General features: G+C 44.2%; 1 pseudogene; it reads right to left on the reverse strand.

Moving 5' to 3' along the window:
• Positions 1–1,598: 1,598 nt before the first annotated feature.
• LOC105538690 lies at positions 1,599–4,343 on the reverse strand (annotated as a pseudogene).
• Positions 4,344–5,861: the final 1,518 nt, after the last annotated feature.

Genomic DNA, 5,861 nt, shown 5'->3' on the forward strand with positions numbered 1-5,861 from the left:
CTTAAGGCTAGGTCACCACGACCTGTCTATAGCCTTGCCTGCAGTAGAGAAAAACTTGTGTTTCTCACTTCACCTTTAAGTGCTGAATTTATTCACTTTTCTTGGAGTGAATAAATGCAGTACTTATTTGCATTATTATTTTTAAATTTCTGTCTCATGCCTATTGGGCTCCATACTAAAATTGTGAGTGGATTGTATGCCACAGTTACAGTATTAGAGCATTCTGGGTTTTTCTATGTATTTAATTTTACTAGTGGGTTTTATACTTCAATTTTTCTCACATTAGCAATTTTTTTTCAGACTGAAGAAGTACCTTGAGCATTTCTTGTAAGATGGGTCTGGCGGTAGTGAATTCTTTTGGGGCTTTTTTTCTTTTGAGACAGGATCTCCCTTTCTTGCCCAGATTGGAGTGCAGTGGTGCAATGTTGACTCACTGCAGCCTCAACCTCCTGGGCTCAAGCGACCCTCCCACCTCAGTCTCTGTAGTAGCTGAGACTACAGGCATGCACCACCACACCAGGCTAATTTTGTTTATTATTTGTATTTTATTTTACTTTTATTTTATTTTATTTTATTTTATTTTATTTTATTTTATTTTATAGAGATGAGGTCTCACTATGTTGCCCGGGCTGGTGTCCAACTCCTGGACTCAAGTGATCCTCCTACCTTGGCTTCCCAAAGTGTTGGGATTATAGGTGTGAGCCACTGTGCCTAGCCTGGCATGTTAGAATCATATAGGGAGCAATGACAAATATGATGTTTAGAGCCTGGGCGACATAGTGAGACCCGTCTTTACAAAAAACTAAAAAAATAGCTGGGTATGGTGGCTGATGTCTGTTGTCCCAGCTACTTGGGAGGCTGACATGGAAGGATGGTTTGAGCTTGGGAGGTGGAGGCTGCAGTAAGCAGTGACTGCCACTCCAGAGTGGATGACAGAGAGAGACCCTGTCTAAAAGAAAAAAGAAAGAAATGTTGTTTAACTTTCTTTGATTCATATTTGCATGAAAGTATGCTTATTTATTTATTTATTTATTTTGAGAGTCTCACTCTGTCACCCAGGCTGGAGTGCAGTGCACTACTGGGCTCAAGCGATCCTCCAACATCAGCCTCCTAAGTAGGTGGGACCACAGGCTCATGCCACCACACCCAGCTAATTTTTTGTATTTGTTGTAGAGATGGGGTTTCACCACATTGCTCAGGCTGGTTTCAAACTCATGGGCTCAAGAGATGCTCAGTTTTGAACTCCCAAAGTGCTAGGATTGCAGATGTGAGCCAGCATGCCTATATTAATTTTGTTTTGGGTGGGAGGGTTGAGAAAATCACTTTATTCTAATTAACTCTCAAACAATAAAATTACAACAGCTGGTTTAAGGAAACCACAGAAATATTTGTCCAGCCCAAAATTCTATACCATCTCGGTGAAATTCTATACAGTGAGAACACCCTCTTCCATTGTAATTCTGAAGCAGGAAAGATATGAATGACAGAGGAGAATTTTAACTGATGGTTTTATACTTTATACCTTTATTGTCAATTATATTTTATGCTAAATTAACTTGGTCATAAGAGCCATTTTCATTTCTTCAGTTTGGACTTGATTAGGCTATTCCATTTGCAAATCTGCACTGTTTCAACACCTCATTGAAACCTCACAGAATTTTATGTCATCCTGGTTCTGGGCATGCTCCAAAAACCGTTTGATCTCAGAAGCAAGGCCGCTGCTGCTGTGCTGGCTGGGTTCCCTGAGGTTCTTGGTAAGTGAGACCAGGCCTTGGAGGCTCAGCATTATTTCTTCCACTAAAACCCCCAGCGTGTGCCCAACAGTAGAGCCCGCAGCAATGCCAGCTGCAGTGGTTGCCATTTGGGCCATCAGAGCTAGCCACCAAGGTGCAGCAGCAGGAAAGCCAGTTGCAGAGGATGGGGCTGTTGCTGGGGGCTGAGCTGTGGTGCTGGGCTGGGTGCAGTTCTCATCTCAGGTGCCCGGCTGGCTGGAGGGGCTGTGCAAGTGATGATGCAGCTTCCATGCAGCATTATGGCTGCACAGAGGCTCAGCCTGTGAAAGCCTGCAAAGAGCTCAACACCATAAATGTGTTATGAGTATGTGTTTCAAAATTGTATAAGATTTCTAAAAAGTTGATATATCTTGGTACATGTAGTGAATTGCTTTAATCTGATGCTTTTCTGCATAGAGCTTTTAGCTCTGTGCAAATCCTAGAGTGTTACGTCTTCAAGGATATTCATGGAACGGACCAGGAATTGTACTCTTGAATAGAGGTTTCTGATAGCTTTGTAGATCATATCATTAGACTATGTGAAAGCTTACAGAACACTAATAAAAGACTGGTGTGTTCATGAAGATCACTAATTGTGTTAGTCCATTGCACTGCTATAAAGAATACCTGAAAGAAAGTGTAATTTATAAAGAAAAGAGGTTTAATTGGCTCAAGGGTTCTGCAGGCTGTACAGGAAGCATGGCTGGGGAGGCCTCAAGAAACTTTCAATCATGGCAGAGGGGAAGCAGGCACATCTTACATGGCCAGAGCAGGAGAAAGAGAGAGAGAGGAGGTGCTACACACTTTTAAACAACCAGATCTCATGAGAACTCACTCACTCTCATGAGAATAGCACCAAAGGGGAAATCTGTCCCCACAACCCAATCACCTCCCACCAGGCCCACCTCCAACACTGGGATTACAACTTGACATGCGATTTGGGTGGGGACACAGATTCAAACCATATCACTAACTCAACCTCAAGCAGAACAAGAATTAATTACATGGGACTGAACTGATGGAGAAGTGAAATGATTTTTATATCTTTTTGTTTGAAACATTGCTGATTCTTTTCATATTTTGTTTTGTGGAGTCAAGAAAACTTTATTTCTTTTGAGCTACTTGTAAGTCACGGAAATTGGGTAAAATATACATTTATTTATTTATTTTTTAAACAGAGTTTTGCTCTTGTTGCCCAGGCTGGAGTACAATGGTGTGATCTCGGCTCACTGAAACCTCTGCCTGCCGGGTTCAAGTGATTCTTCTGCCTCAGCCTCCCAAGTAGCTGGCATTACAGGTGCCTGCCACCACAACCAGCTAATTTTTGTATTTTTAGCAGAGGGGTTTCACCATGTTGGCCAGGCTGGTCTTAAACTCCTGACCTCAAGTGATCCACCCTCCTTGGCTTCCCAAAGTGCTGGGATTACAGGCATGAGCCACTGCACCCAGCCTAAAATATACTTTTGTGAGTAAATTGAGACATTTACCTTTCTCTCTACCTGATTTCTCCAGAATTCAGAAACTATTTGTGTGTTTTCTTACATTATGGCAATATAGTTATTTGCATAAGCTCAGTAAGAATCCATTTTTTTTTTTTAACAGGACACAATTGGAGACATTGTTTTTTTTTTTTAAACCACCATTTGACTGGAATGACGTATTTTCTGATATGACCAGATTGCTTTAAATAACTGAAGTTGACTTATAAAGCCGATAGACATGGGGAATGACCAGCCTGGTACCTTGTCTACACAGTTCCCTTACAAGGTTCCTGACCTTGTGGTAAGAAAATAATATCAGTTTCTGGCCAGGTATGGTGGCTCACACCTGTTATCCCAGCACTTTGGGAGGCTGAGGCAGGTGGATCACGAGGTCAGCAGTTCAAGACCAGCCTGGCCAATATGGTGAAACCCTGTCTCTCCTAAAAATACAAAAAAATTAGCCAAGCATGGTGGCAGGAGCCTGTAATCCCAGCTACTCTGGAGGCCGAGGCAGAGAATTGCTTGATCCCAGGAGGCAAAGGTTGCGGTGAGCTGAGATTGCACCACTGTAGTCCTGCCTGGGTGACAGAGCGAGACTCCGACTTAGAAAAAAAAAAGGATATCGGTTTCTGACAGGCACAGGGACCTCAAGATATTTTGAGACCTAGAAAAGAGAGAAATTTATCTAGTTTGTACAGGTATGATGGGTACAGTCTGATGGTGAATCCTTGGCTTGGTCACTGCACTCCAGGCTGGGTGATGGAGTGAGATTCTGTCTCAAAAAAATGAAAAAATTAGCTCGGGGTGATGGCGCACAACTATAGTCCTTTTTAATCAGTGTTCTCACTTACACACCTTTGGATGCATGGCTGATTATCTCTTTAGGATGAGCCCGTGGAAGGGCGCTCACTGGGTCACCGGATGTGCTCACAATGTGATCCTTACTTTTCTGGCTGTGAGTCCCTTCCCTTAAAGTTCTCATTACCCCAGCCCCCCCAGGGTGATCTTTTGAGAAAAAGGCCTGTTCCTGTCTTATCCTGTGTAAAACTTCCAAGGCTTCATTGCCTGCAGGGAAAGGTCCAAACTTCATCCTGGCCCAGCCTCTTGCCAGCCTTGGTGCCGCCCACTGGCTGGAGCACCACATCTCCACTTGGCCTTGAGTTCATCTGAAAAATGGGGACAGATTACACCATTCCCTTCACATTGCCAAGTGGCTAAAGAAGTGAGGAATTTAAGCATTTAGCACAGAGCCCGTCTCTCTGTAAGTTTTAGCTGGTAGTGATCGAAACAGTGAACTCCCCATTGCCGAGACCAGCTTGGTCGGGGAGACCCTAACTCAGCGGCGCTAGAGGAATTAAAGACACACACACAGAAATACAGAGGTGTGAAGTGGGAAATCAGGGGTTTCACAGCCTTCAGAACTGAGATCCCTGAACAGAGATTTGCCCATGTATTTATTAACAGCAAGCCAGTCATTAGCATTGTTTCTATAGATATTAAATTAACTAAAAGTATCCCTTATGGGAAATGAAGGGATGGGCCGAATTAAAGGAATAGGTTAGGCTAGTTAACTGCAGCAGGAAGACGTCCTTAAGACACAGATCGCTCCTGCTATTGTTTTGGCTTAAGAATGCCTTTAAGCTGTCTTCTGCCTGGGGTGGGCCAGGTGTTTCTTGCCCTTATTCCTGTAAACCCACAACCTTCCAGCGTGGGCATTAGGGCCACTATGAACATGTTACAGCACTGCAGAGATTTTGTTTATGGCCAGTTTTGGGGCCAGTTTATGGCCAGATTTTTGGGGGCTTGCTCCCAACCCCCCATTTTGAGTCCTTAATCTGTATTATCAGTAAATAACATTCTTTTCAAATGATTGACGTAACTCCTGCAAGCTCTGCCTACATCTGCCCACTGGCAATTGACACTTTGTCCAAGCCCCACACAGGAGCACTTACAGTGGCGTGTACTAAGAAAGGGTATCTCTTAGTCTTGGGCCACAGAAGGGAAATCGATATTTTAGTTCCGATAGGAAGGATGGAGAGGAGTTGGCCAGGACAAGAGTTGGGGCCCAAGTTAGGCAAGCAGAAGGAAGAGCCCAGGGCAGCTCCTGCATGGGTCCAGTTCCCTAGGTGGTATGAAGCTTGGTAAGCAAGGGGCTAAGGAAGCCACTGGGGCAGAGCCACATGAGCAGGATTGGCAGAGGGAGAGGTGAGGATGGCAAAGCAGGCAGGAAAGGGTGGAGGGCGCCGCGGCTTAGGCAAGGAGTTCAGACAGTCGAGGAATGATGGAAAGCCAATGGGGGCAGCTTTGCTTTGGGATCCAACAATGACTGTTGGTACCCAGCTCTGCCATTTACTAGGTGAGGGACCAAAGACAAGTTACGTTCTCTGAGCCAATTTCCTTATCTATAAAATGAGAATAATAATTGTATCTTCTTTGGTGGTGAGGACTCAGTGCAATGATGTATTTGTAAAGGGCTCTGCATGTCCTGTGGACTCAGCAAATGTTAGCCATATATAAATAAATGCAGATTCTGGATCCAGCCCCCAAAGTAAGGAAAGACTGGTCCTCAGGTGCCCTTGCTGGAAAAAGCGGGATGGAAAAAGTGGGA

Source organism: Mandrillus leucophaeus, unplaced genomic scaffold, assembly GCF_000951045.1.
Source record: "Mandrillus leucophaeus isolate KB7577 unplaced genomic scaffold, Mleu.le_1.0 Scaffold197, whole genome shotgun sequence".
NCBI lineage: Eukaryota > Metazoa > Chordata > Mammalia > Primates > Cercopithecidae > Mandrillus > Mandrillus leucophaeus.